General features: G+C 36.5%; 1 long non-coding RNA gene across 23 annotated transcripts in view; it reads left to right on the forward strand.

Moving 5' to 3' along the window:
• The window catches only part of LOC309870547, a 187,458-nt gene that overhangs the window by 99,540 nt on the left and 68,591 nt on the right, over nt 1–19,327 (forward strand). For 2 of the 23 annotated variants that reach the window (XR_014314655.1, XR_014314662.1), the window contains exon 4: nt 1,774–1,799. The exons of the other annotated variants lie outside the window; for them this stretch is intronic. This is a non-coding gene — a long non-coding RNA (uncharacterized lncRNA). The remainder of the gene's footprint in view (nt 1–1,773; nt 1,800–19,327) is intronic. 23 annotated transcript variants of the gene reach the window in all.

Here is a 19,327-nt window from a genome sequence, read left to right on the forward strand (position 1 = left end):
AGTTAAGGATAGATAGTTGAGATTGCTTTGAATTATGAGGAAACTTTGATATGAATAAAGTTTACTGATAATAAGGCATTCACTTACCGATCACATCTCATTTATCTACATTCCATGAACTCCATACAAAGTCATGCTCTCTGACTGACTGTTTTGTCTTTATCAGATAATGTGCAAAGGAAAAAGCATCTTTTAAAAATTCCCAGCTCAAAGTATCCTAGTATAACAGTTGAAAGTGATAACTTGAGCTTTCCTGGGGACTATATCAACACCATCAGTATTTTTCACTTTTATGAAACAACAATAACAATAACAATGACGATAAAGTTGAAATGTAAATGCTCTAATTTTGCCTGATCATTGTATCAGGCCGCTTCCAATATCGATAGCGATTATGTATGAAACCCATTAGTCATCTTTCTGCAGTTGCAAGGGGGAAAGAAGGAGGGACCAGGGAATTGCTGTATTATTGAAAAAGAGACTAGGAACTTCTTTTGTGTTTTATATTTACTTGCTGCAGACAAGTTAAACCCTTGTTAGATTACTGGATGCAAAAGTTCAAAAAAAAAAAAGTCTCAAGACCTCTCTTTGTATCCTGAAACTTTAACCTTTCCTTAAACAATTATCTTGCTTTGACTCTAATGGGTGAAATGATGTTTGGCAAGTCAGTTGACCTCTCCCTTCTAAGTTATCCTTATCTTGAGGAGGTGGTTATTGAAACAAGTGACTGGGAGATTTCTTTTAAGCAAGCATTTCTGAGTCTTTAACTTGGGCCTTTGCTTTGTGATATCCAAGAATTTATAAGCTCTACTTTGTGAGTTTCCTCTTAAAATAATAACACTTGACACCAGTGTTTACAGTTTACAGATTACTCCCCGCAACAGGTTTGTCCCCTCATAACTAACAGCTTGTAGTACATAGCAATGCTTACAATATATTTATTATGAATTAATACATTCTGTTATAAATGTTTAAGTGTTCCTATTTTCAAAGTATTAGAACAGTAATAGACAAGGAAAACATTTGGTCTTCACTCATTTTCTTTCTGGACATGAGTTAATTATAATCCATTATAATGGAAAGTAAATAATTTCTTAAGTGATTTTCAAAAGGTAGAATATTGAAAGAATATTGGATTTGAATATAGAAAAACTCATTTCTAGTCCTGCTCTGCAATTCAACTGGATAGTTCATATCCCTTATCTGCGAAGTAGGCATAGTATCTCATGGGGTTGTGATATAGATGAAAGCACTTCATCATCTGTGAAGTGCTTTACAAAGGTGAGATTTTCTCATTCTTTGACTAACTTACACAACCCTGTTGTGTAAGCTCTGTTAATTCTTTTTCTCCAGGATTAAAATGGAAAACTAGAAAGGTTGATGGACTTAGGTTCACATAATCAAGCCAAAAAGCTAGGGTTATTATGACAAGGTTAAGGTCTATTCATCAGAAGTGAATGAAACAGAAAGGTCAACCTTCCTAATCATTTTGATCACCTGAATAATGATGACTGACCAGTTAGATTGGCCATTGACATCCATAACAGATGTGATCAGCCCTACCATTGGAAATTTAATGGAAACAACAACCATTAACAACACAGGACTAGAAGTAAAGAAACCTGGATCTTAGACTCCTGCCAATGACAAGAAATATGATCAAAAGTTAATCACCCAGCCTTTTAAGCCTCAGTCTTGACTTTTGTGAAATTATGGTTGGCACCAAATGACTTCCATGTTCTTGTTTGTCATTATTGCTGATTCTTGTTCCAGCCATGCCTTCCAATGATGGAGTTGAGGTAAGTATTTTCTTTTTGTTACGTTTTTATGTCTCCTCAAATTTATCTGAAACAGCATTTTAAATTGTTCTTTATGCGTCTACTGATCACTGCATTTTAGGTTAGTCAAAATATCAATCTTGGCTTTTATGATTTGCTATTTGAAAGGACATTTCCAAAGGAAATTTAAAGAGACTGATAAATCTACCTGTTCACAATTCAGGGAATAAATTCAGTAGGTTCTTTTAATAGCAAAAATGATTTTCTCAACATAGCCCAAATCAATAATAAACCAAAATGATTGTATTCTAAGATTATGTATATCTAAATCATAAAATGAGACTACTGATTTAATTAAACCAGATCAAATAAGGTTTTTCTTCAACAGCACATCATCACTCAAGCTTAGAAATATTTTGAAGGTAAGCAAAGCAATATTCTAAGCTCAGGTTTAGAGATAGAAATTTAAGTTAGGGGAACTAAACAAGTAAGAATGATAAACTGTCTTCAAGGACATTGGAGAAAGTGTCTCCCTTGAGACATGTAAATGTGAATCAGCCTAGTGAGGCAATTCATGAATCAACCTTAAGTAACTAAAGTGAATCAGTATCTCCCTATGATATCATATACCTTGTCACCATTTATTCATTAGCCTGTCACCCTTCTTTGGCTGCTATAAAGGCCAAATGAGCAAAGAAGTGATCACTCAGGTAAATGCCTCAGGGCTATAAAGTTTTTTTGAGATGAACTCTAGCAAGATAGAGGCTGAGCACTGGGTCTTTGCAGCTGGCAACCCCTTGTAGCTATGTTAGTGTCTGCTACATTGGGTACCTAGTTACTGGTATAAAGTCAGGGTTGTTTCCAGGGAAGAGAAAGAAAGTAGCTATTTCTTAGGCAACACTGACTTCCACACATATTATCCAGCATTCATAATATTCATATATATATATTTAATATATGAATTCATATATTCATAAATGATTAAGTTCCTCAAAGAGGGTACCTGTTCAATCATGATTCCCAACTTTTTCTCCCTTCCTTTAAAGCTACAGGGCCACTAGAAAAGAAAAATAGAAATCTGTGCAAAACAGAAACAAAAACAAAAACAAAAGCAACTAACAACGTCTCTTACTTGAGTATTACTGAGGTAGCTTCCATGAAATCATAAACTCTGGAAAAGTTCATAGAGCACTATTTTAGTTTGTCAGTTTTTCTTACATTGTGACATCCAAAAATAGAGACATAATCTGGGGCTAGTTTGGTATGCATAAAGCTGATCTACAAACTCACTCGTGTGTATCTGGCAGATTTTTTTTTTTTTCCACCCAACCTCTTTGCTGGATCAACCCAAACTCTCCATTCCTTCAGTAAAACATACCCACTAAAGCCCACAGTGCTAAAGATCCAAGACTAAGGAGGCCATTCGCTAGTATTCTACATGTTTTCTCTCTCAGTTGAGTAGTACACTCACCAAGACTCAGTTGTGCTTTCCCAAGTTGTTTATGATAGTGTCACATGTTACTGTTTTGAATATTATATAACAAAATAAACACAAATGCAAAAGTAAAGTTGTTTTGTGAGAATGAAATTGACAAAAATTAACTTGAAATGGATCATTGACCTAAATGTAAGAGCTAAAACTATGAAACATCTGGAAGAAAACATAAGAGACAATCTTTGAGATGTTGGGTTAAGCTCAAATTTCTTAGGACACAAAAAAAAACACAAACTATAAAAGAAAAGAATCAGTAAATTGGACTCTCATCAAAATGAAATACTTTTGATCTTTGAAAGAAAATGAAAAGACAAACCATGAAATGGGAGAAAATATTTGCTACAAGTACACCTGATAAAACTTTTATCCACAACAATAAAGAAGTCTCACAATTCAATAATAAGATAAACAACCCAATTAAAAAATGACTGAAAGGGTTGAACAAGTAATAAAATGGATGGTGAGTGTAAGAGTCAGGTTTCTTAGTGATGGGGAGGGACATTACAGGATGAAGCAAGAAGAGAAGGCTAGAACGAATCCTGTGGTACTGGATTAGCGGTGGAGACATCTTATGTATTAGCTTAATATGTACATAAATGGATAGATACAGAGATGATTATAGATCTGTGGTTTCATACACATAACCTAATTCTGTCTGCTAAGAGGGCATAAGGGATTTCAAGAATAGCTGGGCCTCATCCAAACAGGAAAATGGTCTGTTCAATCAGGCTTTGAGAACTCATCAGGCAGCTTCTCTCTCTGCCTCTACTGCTCTCTGCGGTCACTCAGCATCTTTAATATCTCACCTAATGCTGCTACATTTTCCCAATTTTTCTTGCAACTGTCTTTTCCAATAATGGCCCCTTTGTTAAAAAAAATAGCTGTATGCTTGGGTCCACTTATGATCTCTGCTTTTTCATTGATTTATATGTCTTTGTGCCAGATCACAGTGTCTTGATTTTTGAAGTGTTATGAAATAGTAGTCTAAGTCCTAAACCATTGGTCTTTGCAAAATTGTTGTGACTCTTCCAAGCTCTTTGCATTTCTTTACATATTTAAGAATTCACATCTTTTTTTTTTTTTTTTTTTAGATTTTATTTATTTATTTGACAGAGAGATCACAAGCAAGCAGAGAGGCAAGCAGAGAGAGAGAGGGAAGCAGGCTCCCCGCTGAGCAGAGAGCCCAATGCAGGGCTCTATCCCAGAACCCTGAGATCATGACCTGAGCCAAAGGCAGAGGCATAACCCACTGAACCACCCAGGTAGCGCAAGAATTCACATCTTAACTTCTACCAAAGACCGCAAAGATTTTGAATGGAATTGTATTGCACCTGTATATAAATTTAGGAAGAAGTAACATCTTAATGTTATTAATTTTTCTGACCCATTTTATCTCTCTATTTAGATTTCTCTTTAATTTCTCTTGCTAGTGTTTTGTACTTTTCAGTGTACAAGACTTATACATATTTTGTTTAATTTATCATTAAATATTTCACGTTTTCATGCTATTTGAAATGTTAATTTTTTAAAAGATTTTATTTATTTATTTGAGAGAGAGAGGGAGAGCACAGAGGCAGGGTTAGAGGGAGAGGCAGATTTTCCACCGAGCAGAGAGCCCAACGTGGAACTCAATCCCAGGACACTGAGATCATGACCTGAGCTGAAGGCAGATGCTTAACTGCCTGAGTCACCTAGGTCCCCTGAAATGTTAATTTTTAATTTTATTTTCCAACGCTTGTTGCATGTATGAATGATTTTTTGGTATATTGACCTAGTATCCAATGGCCATGCTAAACCCACAGTTATTTTAGTAGCTTTTTTGTAGATTATTTTTTATTTTCTACCTAAACAATTGTGTTTGAAATCAAAAAGATTTTTTTATTCCCAATCTGTATGCTGGTTTTTGTTGTTGTTTTTATTTTCTTTTCCTTGCCCTGTTTTGCACTGGCTATATTGAATATAGGTAGGGAGAGTGAATATCCTCACTTTGTTCTTATTTGCAGGGAAAAAGTTTTCATTCTTTCATTAATAAGTGTGATATTAGCTTCAAGTTTTCCATAGATATCACCAATGATTTTTTTAATCACAACAGCTCTTGAATTTTGTCAGATACTTATTCAGCTGTTATGGTGATCATATGCTTTTTTCTTTTTTACTTTAATTTGGTAAATTACATTGATTGACTTTTGAATATTAAACCAACCTTGCATTCCTAGAGCAAATCCATCATCATGATGCATTTCTTTTTTATATGTTGCTGGATTTAATTTCATATTTCAAATTTTCATACTTCTTTATTCTTATGATGTCTATGGTATTAGGATAAGGTGGCCTCATAAAAAGGGTAGTAAAGTATTCCTTTGTTGTTTACTTTTTATGTTTGTGTGAGATTACCATTTTTTCCCCCTTAGATGCATGATAAAATTCACCGGTGAAATTCTGCTCCTTCTGATTTCACTTTTCATCCCATTATCATAGTTAATCTCTTTTAACTCTTTCTGACCGGAATTCTTCTGGATATTAGCTTAACCAAAAGGTATTTGTTGATAAATGGATACTGCCTGAGATTGATAAGTTAAAAACTAGTCATAACTTGAAAAGAAAATGGGAGTTTATCTCATTTGCATTAGTCCCATCTTCTCTTCTCCTTCATATGTTTAATATTTATATTATTTGTAGTTCTTCTACTCTACATCTTTATAGCTATAATATACATTCATAAATCTCTAACTTTTTGATCCATCAACTTTCAGCAATCTCTTTTAGTTCCCATTTAAGTTGATAGCATGAACACATTTTTTTTTTCACTTTTCATTCTCTTTCTGTAACCTACACTCTGTCAGTGAAACTACATTTTCACTGTCAAAGACGTTGAAAATTGCATTTTGTCTTACAAACACAACTGTCTTGGGTATTTTACCCAAAGTTAACTCTAAAGGTGGAAAAGCTATACATAATCTTTATATTGTTATGATAGAAAATTTTATTTAGTGCCAAGCCAATTTATTGTGCCAAGATTGTATTTCCTTCATTATGAATTCAAATAATAACCTCTGGCTGTTTTGAAGGAAAACGTATACTCTTTGTTACACTTTTATTAACTCCCTTTGATCTTTATTAACCAGTAGCTGCGCTTTAGTTTGTTTCCTAGTTAGACCATGTGTTCCATGTGTTTTTATTTATTTTATTTTATTTATTTTAAGTTTTTATTTCTTTAAGTAATCTCTACACCCAAAATGGGGCTCAAATTCACAACCCAGAGATAAGGAACTGATGGTCTTCTCACTGAGCCAGCCAGGTGCCCCTATCCTAAGGTTTCTATTTACCTTTCTTTTTCCATTTACATTATTTGCTTCTGTCATGTATTAGTTTCCCATTGCTGCTATAACAAATTACCACAAACCTGATACCTTATCATAGCACACATTTATTATTTTACATTTCAGTAAGTCAGAATTCTAAAGTGGGTTGGTGAGGCTATATTCCTACTAGGAGCTGTAGGGGAGAATTTATTTTCTTGCCTTTCCAATTTCTAGAGACTATCCACATTCCTTGGCTCACAATCCTGCAATTACTCCATCCTCTATTTCTACTATAATATTTCCTTCTCTTATAAGGATCCTTGTGATTATATTGGGTCCACGTATAATCCAGGATAATCTCCTCACTTCAGGATCTTTAATTTATTCACACCTGCAAAGTATTGCCATGGACAGGTTCTGGAAACTAGGATGTGGACATCCTTGGGGATCCATAGTCATATCTACAATATTTCCCAGCTTCTCAATCATATATTTTTTTTTTTACTCCATCAAATTTTTTTTTTTTAATTACTCCATGCTTATCCTGGCACTAACATTAGTCTAGAACAGAGTATATATATTTTTCGATACTGTCCTCTCTACCTCTCCAGTTCACTAGAGAAATAATAGTTTGTTTCTCCCAGCTTTAGGCAGAAACAGCCTTTTGAGCAAAGATGTGTGTGTTTCTCCATTTGTAGTTCAGCTGAAAGTTGAACTAGAACCTTTTTGGAGGAAGCTACTTAAGGCCTCAAAGTCAAGTCAGCACATTCTTATTCAAGTTTGTCCTTCCAAGACTCTGAATGTTGTCACCTTATTAAATACAATGCCTGAATCCCAAGAATTGATTGACAGCTAAGTACCTGTGTGCCACCACTTAACAAGGACTCAAACTAAACATTTCAGTTAAATGAAAAAGCTACTCGGTATGTACTATGTAATATGGTAACTCTGTAATGGATATATTAGTGAATTTAATAGTTTCATAGTGGTTTAATGAGACTCAATACTGGGGTTTTTTAGGGACATTCTATTGAAAACTAGAATTGTTTGTTCCTTTAGGATTCTTGTGCTGATAGAGATGTCAGTTTAGCCATCTTGGTATCACAAGGGGAGAACCTAACCTGAGAATAAAACCAACCTTTGTCGAAAAAGTAGAAAAAGCCATGAGCTGGTAAAACATATAGATGAAGAGATTAAGTCCCAATGAGAATTTTTAATCCTCTTGATTGGTTTTTGTCTAAAGCCAGCTGTATATGTCAGTTATGTGAGGAAATAAATTCCTTTTTTTCTTTTTTCTTAAGCTAGTTGGTCTTAGTTTTCTTCACAAGGTAAGAATGCTATTAAGATAAATTCATGGGGCAGACATATAGATCAATACTTTACCCATTTGAAAATTTCCCTGAGATAACTTAAAGCTCTCATCCACATGTCTTATACCCTCTTTTCTCAAAAGGAGCAATAGAAAATATAGACTGTTGTTACCTAATGGTAGTTTCTGTTAGATGTTTATTTATTCATATCTCAGAATCAAAGTTTATAGTGGAAATTGGGTGACTATCACTTTCTAATGGAGGAAAATAAAGTTCCTTAAGCTCTTTAAAATTCCCATTCACTTCATAGTACATTAAGTGTTATCCAATATGCTCGTGCATGTGCGTTCACACACACTACAGAAAGAAAGTACAATATTCCACAGATAGTTTTAATATGAAGGTCAAAACCATGTCCTTTTGCTGGCCAATCCTTTTTCCTGTACATAATTACTTTTAAAGACAAAAAAAAAGTCCTTATTACAAACATCTGTATATTTACCACATAATCCTCCTACTGGATTTACTTCGGATTTAGTTCTCAAAGATAGACTCTAAAGTCTTTAACTGAAGGAGGGGAAAAAAAACCCTACACACATACACACAACCAACACTACCACCACCACCACTGAAAACCTAAAATACAAATAGACTACTCCTGCTCTATTCTGAATTCTAAGGAGATGACTCCTCCCCATGATTTAAATTTTAAGAAGAACCATCTCATCTTCCAATGTCCACTTTAAAAAATATTATCGGCATTCCTTGTGACTGTTAGATGCTTACAAATTTTGGAATTGTTTGTCTAATGTTATTTCCAGAGAGTGATTTCTTGCATAGTCAGTAACTGTGCTGTGTCTCCCTCCCTCAAATCCTAGGATAATCCCCTCTGGATGCCTGAAAGAATTTATAGATTTATTTTGACATTCAGAGTGCTCTCAGGGCTCTGAGCCACAGAAAGTATTTTTCAAGATTATAATTTATCTGTAATCTTTTTACTGCCGTGTCCTCTAAAATACTCAGGAAGACAAAGTCAGCATGGCTTATTCTTGGGTACTTTTTGTTTTGTTCTGAGAAGACACCTTTTGGATCTGAAAAGTGAATAATACACTTTCCCCTTTGTACCACTTACCATGAGAGACACCAAAGAAATGTATGGCTTTAGACAAACATGGCTTGGCTGGCCCTTTGTAACTCTGACAGTAACATGTACCCATTCTCAATATTTGGGGCTCCCATATTGAGCGCTGTTACTTAGGGGTAACCATCACACGAGCAGGCTCTTAGGTCTGAGTCTGGTCCTGATTTTGCTTCATAACCCTGCAGTCTTGTGGGTCCCTAAAGTGACCTGATTACCAGGAGAGGTAGCAGAGCAGGCAGAGGACCCTTAGGCAGCTATTATAGATAGAGTAGCCCTCTATATGCAGACCCATATAGTCATACCCCATCACTAGCAATTTAGTAAGGAATTGCTTTATTCTGGAGCTATTATCTCAGAGCATAGCACTGCAGAAATAGGATTTTGATATGGCGGAAGAGGTAAGATCATTTTGAGGCCCTGGTCTATATGGACCTAGGTCTATATAGCACACTGTGAAGGGCAGGCCAGCTGCTGTGAGAATCAGGACTACAAGGGAAGAGAAGAGACGAAAAGGGCACCAAATCCGGATCGGTTTGTCTCATAGTTTTGCCAAACAGCGGCTCTGTTTCAGAGCTAAACCCTTTAGTAGAGGATTAGGGAGAAACACCCTGAATTTATTCCCCTCCCCACTTTGATGCTTGTTTGGAATGCTTTTTCTTTGTGATCACATCTGCGTTTGCCTGCTTTCTGCATGCACAGAAGCAATTTCCAGTTTCATGCTTAGAGTTGTTCCAAGGTAGATCAGTGAATTCAAAATAAACCAAAATGTTTGCATTTTAGGTCAAAACGTTTATACTACTCTGATGAAGAAACCCAGTAATTTTTTCAGTATTTAAATGGGACATGTGTCTATAAGCATTCCAAGGACCCATCTTTTTTGTAGCTACAGATAAGAATTTCTTTAACTGCTAGCTCTCTACCAGACTTCTATTAGCAGAGCACAAAGTAATTATAGTTGTACAATTGGCTGGTATTATTTGGAAAAAGTAATTGTCCAAAAGAAGAGAATATGCAGACAGAATGATTTAATAATTTGTATATCAAATTTGCCCTTTGGGTGGTTGTCATTAACATAGAAATTAACTTATAAATTATATTCTGAACAGTGTGTAAACTCTGGAACAATTAGGTAAAATAAAACCTCCGCACACACTAGAATTTACCGTAATTCAGAATGGAGAAAGAACACAAGATTCTGAAAACACATGAGATCGCCTCACTATGCCATAGAATTTTTAATCTCTTCCAGTAAAAGTATTTCTTTAATATTTGGTATAGCTCTCTTGCCAAACAGGTCAGCAGAAGCAGAAAATGCAAGCTTTGGAAGCTCTCCCTACATGTCCAAGCGTGCCAAGTCCTGCTTGGCCATTGAATATTCATGCTCTACTTGTAGCTTCAAAACCAGGGTGCAGATTCTGCAAAAAACCCACCTGAGAGTAACGTTTTCAAATCTACTAGAATAAAGCCCAGGAATCACTGCAGTAGTTTATACTATCTGGTCGCAAATGCTTTTGAAGTCCAGGAAGTGTATCATGCATGTCTAAAAAGCCCAAGATAGGGTTTTTAAAGATATTATATTTCTAAAAATATTTACAAAAAACCAAGCACACTTGATGCTAATAGATTCAATAACCAATGAAGACATCTTTGTTATTATTATTATTATTATTTTTAAAGATTTTATTTATTTATTTGACAGACAGAGATCACAAGTAGGCAGAGAGGCAGGCAGAGAGAGAGAGAGAGAGAGAGAAGCAGGCTTCCTGCGGAGCAGAGAGCCCGATGCGGGGCTCAATCCCAGGACCCTGAGATCATGACCTGAGCCGAAGGCAGCAGCCCAAACCACTGAGCCACCCAAGCGCCCCTTATTATTATTTTTTTAATAAAATCCTTTTTTCAGGGGTACCTGGGTGGCTCAGTCGGTTAAGCGTCTGCCTTTGGCTCAGGTCATGATCCTGGAGTCCTGGGATTGAGTCCCACATGGGGCTCCCTGCTCAGTGGGAAGTCTGCTTCTTCCTCTCCCTCTATCTCTGGCCTAACCCTAACCCTGACCTGCTTGTGCTCTCTCTCTGTGTCAAATAAATAAATTAAATATGTTTTTAAAAATTCTTTTTTCAGATTAGTGAGATCCCTCTCTGCCTTTATTTATGTTTGGGGGCAGGGGGGCCCAAAACATAGAAAATATAATAAACATCTATGATAAATATTTTCCACTAAAATGAACAAGTATTACATTTTATTCCCTTCAGTTATTTTTTCTTTTTTAAGTAAAGCATTAAAATCTCTACATTTTCTCTGCCAGGCCCATTATCTTCCCTTTCCAAAGTTAGCATCATCTGGTGTATGTATCCCAATTACATTTTTGTTTTTGTGTTATATTTTTTTATGTTCTTTAACAGAGTTATGTAATATTCTCCTTAAGTGTCTTGCCTGATTTAAAGTTTTTAAATTATATTATCTAATCTTTATTGTTAGTATTTAAGTATGTTTTGTTTTGTTTTTTATTGTCCAACAATCTTAGGTTGGATAATCTCCTGAATTCTCTTAATTTTACAAGTTATCTGAGGTTTCTTTTGCATTTTCTAGGAAGATAATCATATATTCTACAGATAAAATTTTGGTCTTTTCCTTTCTAGTTCTTAACCTCTTTTATCTTGTATTATATCTTTGGTTAGGAACTTCAGTTCAATGTTGTATAGTAGGATGATTTTAGGCATCCTTGTCTTATTTCTTATTTTACTTGGAGTGCTTCTAAAATTTCACCGTTTAGAGGCGCCTGGGTGGCTCAGTCGTTATGCGTCTGCTTTCGGCTTAGGTCATGATCTCAGGGTCCTGGGATAGAGCCCCGCTTCGGGCTCTCTGCTCAGCAGGGAGACTGCTTCCTCCTCTCTCTCTGCCTGACTCTGCCTACTTGTGATCTCTGTCTGTCAAATAAATAAATAAATAAATCTTTAGGAAAAAAAAAAACTTCAAGGACGCCTGTATGGCTCAGTGGGTTAAGCCGCTGCCTTCGGCTCAGGTCATGATCCCAGAGTCCTGGAATTGAGTCCCACATGGGGCTCCTTGCTTGGCAGGGAGCCTGCTTCTCTCTCTGCCTCTGCCTGCCACTCTGCCTGCTTGTAGCACTATTGCTCTCTCTCGCTTTCTCTCTCTGACAAATAAATAAATAAAATCTTTAAAAATATTTCAGCATTTAGACTGATGTTGTTAGATTTTGATAGATTTACTTGATTAGGTAGGAGAAATTGCCTTCTATGCACATCTTTTTTAGTTTTTTTTTTTCTGCTTTATTGGGAGGAACATATGGCATTTCCTTATTAATCTCTTAATGCAGTAAATGCTATGATTTAATTTGAAGAATTTTTCTCCTGTTAAATTATTTTTGCCTTTTCAGTCTTCATGTATTTGATCATTACCTATCTATCTATCTGTCTATCTATGCATTCAATTCCATATGGCAATTTGGGAACTTTTTAGTTAATTATATCTTTCGTTTAACAAATATTCACTGAGTACTTCCATGTGCCAGGCACCTAGGCAACAGAGTACAGTAGTGAACAAAAAAAAAAAAAACCCTTCCCCTCATGGATTACATTTACGAAAGCAGTCAATGAACAAGATCGGTAAGTAAAATATATAGCATGTTAGATAGCAATTGCTATTAAAGAAAAGAATAAAAAAATAAAAGGGATGTGAAATGTGTGTGAAGGGTTGGACTTTAAATTGAGCATCTAAGAAAGTCTTCATAAAAATGTGTATCTGAGGAAAGGCCTGTAGGAAAGGAGAAGACCTCACTAGACAGTTAACTGGTAAAGAATATTCCAAGCAGAAGAAACAGAAGTTAGGCGATTCTAAAGTAGGGACACTGCTGACATATTTAAAGAATAATTTGGCAATTTCTTCCCTAGAAATTTTGTCTATTTCATTGAAATTTTCGAGTTCATCAGTATACAGTTATTTACGATGCTTAATTATTTTTTAAATGATTGCATTTGCAAAGTGACCATTACTTAAGGTAACTTTTTGTTTTGATTAGTCTACCTATAAGTTTGTCTATTTTGTTATTATTCTCAATATTATTACCAAATACACTCTGTGTATTGGAATTGACAATTTATACATTGCATCTCAGATGTGCGAAAACGCCACTTTACATTTCCGTACCTAGATGACATCTCCCTTCTTATACTCACAGATGGCTCTAGGAAACTTCTGGATGTCTTCTATGTCAAAGAGGCGCTCGTGAAAGTTTGGTAGTGCTAGCCCAATCTCTCTGTCTCTGCCTGACCACACCATGCCGCCATTTTGACTCTACTCAGCAGCTGAGTGCTATTGGCATGAAAGCATTCTGCAAGATGGCTCTTTAGTGATCCCACAAGGGCACAAGCTGCCTTCTTTTTGCCATTGCTCTCAAGCCCTTTGCTGACCACCTGCATAAGCTTGGGACTGCACAGAAGTTGCAATTAAAACTAAAAGAATCATTGGTGCAAAGGAGAACAGAGAGGCCTACTCAAAGAGAAAGCTGACTTACCTGAAGCAACTTCTCTTGCTTGGACGAGGCCTAGGCTCCATGAGTTATAGACACTTGAGTAGAATTAGTAAGACCAAGGGCAATATCTGAGACAAATATGATGAGACACTTCAACTAGAGTATATTAATAATATTTTTTTATTTTTTGTATTTTATGATGCTATGATATCTCAGGGCCTTAATAGGTAGAGATTATCCCTCTCAGGATTAGATAACTCCTAGAGATAGCAAACCTTCACCTGAGAGCATAATCTTTAAATGAAAATCAACCAATCCAGAGCCCATATCAGCAACCATCTCCTTACTGGGCCAAGCCACCATAACCCTGCCTTAATCATCCCAGGGCAGGCATCAGACAAGTAGGGGCAGTTCCTACGTCTTAGAACCCACCAACATTTTTCAAACTAGCCAATGCTAGGCATGTCTTTGTTTACCCTGGCCTGGCCCATTCCTTCCCACAAAAACCACAATAAAAGTTCTTACCCATGCCTTCCTCTTGCTCCCTCTGATTCTTTACTGACCCTGGTGCTTCTGCATTTGGCCCTATATGGTATGCATGCCTCTTATGTCGAGGGATCTGTGAATATAAACTTATTCCTTGTTGACACTCATTTCCATGTTTGCAAGTCTTACCATACCTGATTAGAACAAATCCTAGAACATTTTAAAACATAGAGGGCCACATATAGAACATTGGTGTGTGGACTCAATACCATTAGGATGTTAAAGGCCCTTTGCAATCAGATGCCATCTTAAGAAGAAAGAAATTGGGGAGGATGGAGGAGTTTTAGAGTCCTTGAATGGGGATTTAAGTAGTTCACAATTCCAAATCTCATAGGTCAGGCAGAGACAGAGAGATTGGGCTAGCACTACCAAACTTTCATGAGCGCCTCTTTGACATAGAAGACATCCAGAAGTTTCCTAGAGCCATCTGTGAGTATAAGAAGGGAGATGTCATCTGAGGTACGGAAATGTAAAGTGGCGTTTTCGCACATCTGAGATGCAATGTATAAATTTTCAATTCCAATACACAGACAATGAATGGATTCAATGAACTCATTGCTGCTTTTGGTGGAAATTTTTTTTGTCAAATTTTACCTTCCCAAGGATAGTGGCAAGTGATTATGGATGATACTCCTGTAGCTGCTTAGCCCCAACATGTAGCACCATTAAAAATCTTCTGAGTTTAATTCTTTAAGTTAGGAATTTCTCCTTGAATAGCCAGCGCTTTAGGCTGTTTGAAAGAATCACACAGGAAGCATCACATTTTGCTAATATTTAGCATTTATTTATCAGATCAATGTAGTGCAGTGTAATCGAGTTGCCTGAGTTTTAATCCAGGCTCCATCACATGGGCTATGTGACCTTAGACAAATTATTCAGCCTCTCTTCACCATAGTTTTCTCACGTATAAAATGAAATAATTATAATAGTACCTACGTCGGTGGGTGGTTGTGAATGGTAATGAAAAAAATCCATAGAAATTATTAATGTAATACCTGGCACTTACTGAGCACTCAGTAAATGTCAGTTATGATGGTAACTAGAGTGATTATTAATATGTCTTTGTACAGGCACCGTGCTAAGTGGTCCCTTTCTTCCTCTGTCTTCCCAGCACCCCATGGCAATAGTATTGCCTAGGAATAGAGGAGCTTTTACTGTACACCCTTACTTTTATTAACCACCATCCCCCCATGGCTGGAGGTTTAAGAGAGGGTGAACCAAAGAAAGAGTTCAGGAATTCTGGCACCATTCTATATTCTCAGCTATCCAAGAGTGAAAAACAAGAGAACTTATGACACATTGTGACATTTCTCATGTTGTCACCAGTGTTGCTGGTATTTAGATCACTCAGCCCAAGCTGTAGTCTACAAGACATCTACAATTTCCCTCAAAACATTTCAAGAATGTTATGCTTTTTTTCTTTCCCACAAAAAGGCAAACATTGCTGAAACATTTCATTTATGTTTGAAAAAAGATGTTCTTTGGCATCAAACATCCAACATGAGGATATTTTCTGGAACATCAAACAATCATTGATAGCTAACAATTCTGGTTTTGCTTAAATGAAAGCCACTATGAAGCCACCAAACTGCCATTTATTGAACCAATAAATTATGGGAACATCAGTACCAAAAGGAAAGATACTTTTCAGCTAGTACTGAATCTGAATGTTAATCTCTTTTGAAAAAGAAAAGGCAAGGTTTAAGGACAGTAAGAAAAAGAGGAAAAAGAAATTCTGGTTGTTATATAAAGAATATACACCAGTGAAACAAACTATTCCAAGTGCCATGGTGTCATCATTTCAAATTAGAAGCAACACTGGTTAGAGGTATAAAATACTATTGATAAAAATTTTGTGATTAGAGTTTGAACTCTAAGCAATTGTATTAACATAAATAGTAGTGTGTAAATCCCAGTCCAGTAGGGAGTGGGCAACTCCAAAGAGGGTCCAAGCAAAGAAGAATAAGACAAACAAAGAAGACCTAGACAGGGGAGGGCAGGGATTCTTTCTTTGATCCTCCAAGCTCAGGATTCACCTATCCCTCAACAAGGGTTTGAGCAAGTATCAGAAGCACCCAGTGTATTATTTGTAGTGTTGTGCTATGAATGATTGCTTAGATTGATAGTGGAGTACTACTATGCAATATAGCATTTATCCTTTTGTAATCAATATAAAATCCTGAGTAAAAGACCTCCTTCAGAGACACTGTTAATGGAGAATTCATTATATAATGGAGAATTCATAACTGGGGAGAATTCTGCTGTAAATTGTACTGTAGGTCTATTATCTTTGCAACCTTTCTTTCTTTCTTTTTTTTTTTTTAAGTTTTTCTTTATTTAAGTAATCTCTACACCCAACGTGGGGCTTGAACCCATGGCCCCAAGATCAAGAGTCGCATGCCCCTCAGACTCAGTTAGCCAGGCAACTCTCTCCCTTGCAACCTTTCTTTAGAGAGGGAAACACCTACATACACACACAAAGAGGGATAGAAGGACAGAGAAAGAGAGAGAGATGGGAAGAGAGAAGAAGGGGAGAGAGAAATAAGACCTAATGTCCTAAGTCACCATTTTGTGTAATGAATTAACTTTTCTTTGCAACTGGAATGCTACTATGTGCCACCATTCTTGGAAGTGGAAAGATAATATTCAACTCATTTTTTGGTAGAGTTTAATTTTCTTGTGGAACCTGCATGGAGAAAGGCTGTTAGAAAATGTCTTCCAAGGAAGTCTTGTGCTATCTGAATGTGTTACAAGTTTCATTGATAAATATATGATAAAGATATGTTAAGCTATTGCTTCTTGGTACTGACCCTTCCCCCACTGACTTTAGAAGCATTGACTTTGGAGCCTAACAGGCAAGGGTTCAAATTTTCAAATTCTGGTTCTGCCACCCCCAGGCTGTCTGATTTAGGGAAAGTTATTTATTTACACCTGTGAGACGTACATATATATGCCTTAATAGGAATGGCTTCCTTGCACAGTTGCATGATGATTTCATGAGACAATGCACGTAAAACAGACTTCAGCACATGATGAACACTCAACAAATGTCATCGTTAACCACTGGATGTGATAATGCTGAGTACCCCCACTGCATAGCTTTCCTCTTGGGGCGACTGAGAACAGCACAGACCATTAGCCCTGTCTCCTACTGAGCCATCTGGCATTGATTTTTCAGCTGCACGTCCTGGGAACAAGCTGCACATCACTAGTGCCATAAAATAAAGGAAGCCATAATTCTCCTCTGACCATCCAACTGCTAAAATGAAGGGACCTGGTATTTTACACCCTCTAGGATAACACAGAAAGCCTTGTATAGTAGGTTTCCCCCTTGGTTCCTGGTTGCAGGACTGTGAGCTGAGTGGGGAGGGGAGATTTGTATGCCACAGGCTTTACATTTTCCATTAGCACTGTGGTCTCTCCGAGTTCTTGTCATAACCTGCGACGTGTTTTATGAAAGCATTCACCCCAAGTAGCTTTCGCAGAAATAAAATAATATGCTACAGAAGCCTTGCTCATTTTCTGCCTGTGTTTTACTGCTACGAAGACTTGGAGAGTGAGAAAATGGGAGAGAAAAAAATGCGAAGAAGCGCAGAGAGATGTGAAAGAGGAGAGAGGGAAGTATGTACTGCTCCTCTGTTCTTCTCCGTTTCAACTAAATATGTATTTTCTACTTCTCTGTTTCAGACTACCAAAAAACTAGCCGGGCCAAGTGTTATTTACTTATTTGTTTTTTTAAAATGAAAAACCACATACTTCTTTTCTTTCTCCTTTTGAAGTATGACATGTTTATTATAGAAAGTGTGAAAGCGTATTTTAGAAGAGAACATTTTAAATTTCCCATAACGTTGTTAACCAGATGTAACCATTTGTAACATTTTGGTGTATTTTGTTCTAGTGTGTTTTCTATGTATGTGGAGGCTGTATTGAACATGCAGTTTTGTATCTTCCTTTTTTTTTTTTTTAAATCATTATTAGGTATATTTTGCCACATCTTTGAAAACTATTTTAAACGTAAAATCTGACCAGTTCATCAGCCACACACAAAAATAAACTTCAAGTGAATCAGAGATCTAAATGTTAAAAAATTGACCTATTCAATGCCAGAAGAAAACATGAATCTTTTTTTTTATAGTCTAGGTGGAGGGAAAAGTATCTAAGGATGACTCAGAATTCAGATACAGTTCAGAAAGTTGATAAATTTGATTATATAAAAATTAAAACTATTTTAATGGCCAAAAAGACAAAAAAAAAAAAAAAAGCCCACAATAAGCAAAGTTAGAGGACAAACAACAAACTGAGAGTATATATTTGCAACATATATCACAGATAAAGCACTAATTTCCCTAATATATCAAAAACTTGTAAAGATTGAAGTGAAAAAGACCAAAATTCCTACAGAAAAAAAAAAATGGACATGAGATATAAACAATTTCTATGTATATATGTGTATGTGTACATAGCCCTTAAATAGTGTCCAATTTTATTATAATAAGAGAAATACAGACTGAAAGGAAACTGAAATACTATACCCAAATGTCAGATTGGCAAAAATTTACAAGTTTAGCAAGCTGAGAGGAAAGGGTACTCTCATACAATATTGGTAGGAATGCAAAACAGTACAGTCTTTATGGAGGGGTGTGGTATAATAATAATAAATATATTTGGTTTTTATCCCAGATTCCTGGCACAGAGCTCCTAAAACCCTGGGAATTTCCTGAGTGATAGGAATATCTTTTGTTATTCATAACAAGCCTCTTAAGATTAGACCTGAGTTTATGCTAATGAGATGATTAAGGCTGGGGGCTGCGGGGGTGGGGGGGGGGGTGGGCGAGTCTCTTACATGCCTCAGGATGAGGCCAGTGACCAGAAAGACCAAGTGATTAGAGGGTTAAAATTTCAGCCTCATTCCTAACTTCAGGGCAGGAGAGGAAGGCTGAGCTGGAGATGAAGCTCTACAGCAACTCTTGAACAAGGAGGTTTGATGAGTTTGGGGCTGGTTCACACTCTGAGGTTCTCTGGAGAGAGTTTGGAAGCTCCACATCCCTCCCCCCATACCTTGCCCTAAGCATCTCTTTCATTTGGCTGTTCCTGAATTGTATCCTTGGTAATAAATTGGTAAATGTAAATAAAGTGTTTCCTGAGATCATGAGCCATTCCCATCACCTATTTTTTGCACTCTTAGGTTCAAGAAATCCACTTTCTGAACAGATGTGGAAAGTTAGACACTACCTGGGATAGGAGAATGCTGAGTAATAATCCGGAC

Source organism: Mustela nivalis (genome assembly GCF_964662115.1).
Source record: "Mustela nivalis genome assembly, chromosome: 7".
NCBI lineage: Eukaryota > Metazoa > Chordata > Mammalia > Carnivora > Mustelidae > Mustela > Mustela nivalis.